The 2,673-nt window shown below is 55.2% G+C and overlaps 1 long non-coding RNA gene across 1 annotated transcript in view; it reads right to left on the bottom strand.

The window, feature by feature from the left end:
• Positions 1-17: 17 nt before the first annotated feature.
• Positions 18-2,673, bottom strand: part of LOC124232388 (uncharacterized) — a 4,709-nt gene continuing 2,053 nt past the window's right edge. The window contains exons 3-4 of the long non-coding RNA XR_006886836.1: positions 861-887; positions 18-247 (exon numbers count right to left, since the gene is read on the bottom strand). This is a non-coding gene — a long non-coding RNA (uncharacterized LOC124232388). The remainder of the gene's footprint in view (positions 248-860; positions 888-2,673) is intronic.

Below are 2,673 nucleotides of genomic sequence, written 5' to 3'. Positions count from 1 at the left end.
GCCTGCCAGGACAGACACAAAGGCTGCACGTGCACAGCCTGGATGTGGGCTGGGTGTGCCCACGCTGGGTGCAGGGTGTGGAGGGGCAGCCAGGGCCGGCTGTGCGAGCAGGATGAGATGGGCTGTGCCTTTGTAGGCATCTGCTGCATGGACAGCCAAGCATGGACTAAGACATCCATGCCCGACGGTCCAGGTAGAAAAAAGTGATACTTACCCTCGGTGCTTGTAGGCGATGGGTGCCACCAATCTAGGAAGAAAATGAAGCCATCTTAGCATTTTAGTAGATCCATTTTCAGTTCCATGGTCATTAGTTGAACAGAGAAAGTTAGTTCCTTGTCCTTACTATAGGAGGGGCCTTGACCCTCTCGATGTGCACTGGGAATGGCCAAGGAGGCGAGGGTCCACAGCCCTTCCCAGTGAACGGGGCACTGAATATTTTCAGTACGCCATAAAGAGCGCTTTGGGGTGGCTCTATCCAAGGCAAGGAATTCTTTAGCAGACACACATTTGTAGGGGGTGTACTCGGCCCTGTTTCTAAAATGGTCACAGTTCTCCAGGGGAATGACCAGGACAGTCGTCTTCATCTGAAATCAGCAGAGGCCCAAACCCTCTTCCCCTGCAGCCTCTCTGGGAGGACCAGCGCTGGCAGCAGGCGGTGTCTGGAGGCCACAGGGGCTCTCCAGCCTGAGCTCAGAGAGAGCGATGGCTCTGGGCACTCAGCTGGTCACCAGAACCAAGTCCAGGCAGTAGAGGAGAAATCATTCCCCGGGAGGAGGCTGCCCCTCTCCTCCTCGCTCTGGAAACCTCACAGAGCAGAGTTCCAGGGACGACTCTGACTGGGTCGGGCGGCAGCGACTCACCTGGGATAGTGGAAGAGATTTGAGCATCTGCAAGAAAGAGAGGAAACGAGTCAGCCTCCGAGCCCAGGACGTGTGGGAACAAGGCCCCCGGGATGCTAACAAGGAGAAATGCCTGTCCCTCCATCACTGAGAAGGGCTTCCTGGGTGTTGGCCAGGAGACCTGAATAGGAGACATACGTCTCAGGGGACAGTCTCCACAAAGACGTGTTGGGGAATTTATTCTTACAAGATTAACGACCCTAACTCCTGTCTTTTCTGGAGACACGTACAGAAGATGCTGTATAGTCCACCCAGTACATTCAGGGACAGCAAGGGGTATCGGTGAAGCGGTCAGGGAATCCACCACCTTTCAGGGAAGCTCAGAGTGAGAGGAGATCCCGCAAGACGAGCCAAGTGGAGAAAACCACACATGAGAATAGAGGCCCGGTGTCTTGGAGGACCGCCTGAGCAGGGACGCCAGGATCCTCCCCACGACCACAGTCCTGCGAGAGCCAGCAGTTAATTGATTACTCCATTAAATAACCCACACGAACGGACCCGTCAAAGGGTCGAAGTAGACCATCATCCACCTGCGAAGCTGTGCCCTGAGAAGGAAGCAGGGAAAGGAGCAGAGACACAATATCCAGCCCAGGTCTAAGGATGCTCAAATCGGCCTAAACACCCACTTGAGCCCCAAAGGAGGAGAGCAGGAATGGAACCCCCGAACCACACTGGGCAGCCCCGGGGATGTGCTGTGTGGCAAGTGGTGGTAGGCCAAGACCATCACCCTGTTTGGAGCTTCTTGGCCCCTGTGTGGTCCTGCCTGGGTTGTCCCAACTGTCAGCAGGTGATGGAACCTGGGCCAGACACGTGGGGTACAGGCACTCTCCACCCCTCTGCCCGGGACAGCAGCCTGTTCCCTCAGAACGAGGAGCCTCAGCCCGGCAGGACTTGCGAGGACTCTGAGGCTTCCACTGAGCTCCCCGAGGGGGCCCTTTGCTGAGCGTTTCGACCGGGAGCCCACTGGAGGCTGCTGGCTAGCCCCCCGCAAGATGAGACCTAGGCCCTGGGCATCAGAGACCCCTCCCTCAGCCGCGCCCCACCCACGGGGCCAAGGAGAAGCAAGGGCATACCCTGAGCATCCTTCCATCACTCGCCCACCCAAAATGGATCCCGAAGCAGAGAGGGGGCCCCAAGGCGTGTGGACAGGAATACTGACCTGTTGGTGATGCCACATCTTGGGTAGCAGTGGGCCTGGTGTCTGGAAGAGCAACAGAGGGAAGGCAGAGTTAGACGTCATGGAAAGAAGGACTCGACAAAAGCTTTGGGCGGCTTCATGACAATAATGCCACATGTGGATCCCACCACTCGCTACCCGTCTGTGCTGCTCCAGCCTCCTACTCAGCGACCTCCCTTGGGCCCAAGGCCCTGCTGGAGATCAGCCTGCTCCTGCCACCTCAAATTGGGGACTAAGGAATGTGCGGGGACAGCTGTCCAATGGGATACGATGTAGCCATTTAAACTGACCAGAAGAGAAGATTCAATGACATGAAAAAGTCACCACATCACTTCTTAAGAGCAATGGAAAGCTGTTGGACCACATCCATCTCATGAGGTAAAAATTAAGGGCAAAATCATGATTATTGGTGAAATTCGCTGTTTATCCCAAAGCTTTGGAGAAACTCCAAGAAATAAAAGCCCTTAATTCTTTCCTTTATAAGAAGCACTTCTCTCACCTCTTTAAAAGGAGGAGAGATAGATCTGCTTCTTTAAACCAGAAGCCATCGGCCTGCCAGGACAGACACAAAGGCTGCACGTGCACAGCCTGGATGTG

This window comes from Equus quagga, unplaced genomic scaffold, assembly GCF_021613505.1.
Source record: "Equus quagga isolate Etosha38 unplaced genomic scaffold, UCLA_HA_Equagga_1.0 HiC_scaffold_5308_RagTag, whole genome shotgun sequence".
In the NCBI taxonomy this organism is placed as follows: domain Eukaryota; kingdom Metazoa; phylum Chordata; class Mammalia; order Perissodactyla; family Equidae; genus Equus; species Equus quagga.
Note: the sequence above shows the minus strand (reverse complement) of the source record. Positions and strands in the feature narration are given on the sequence as shown.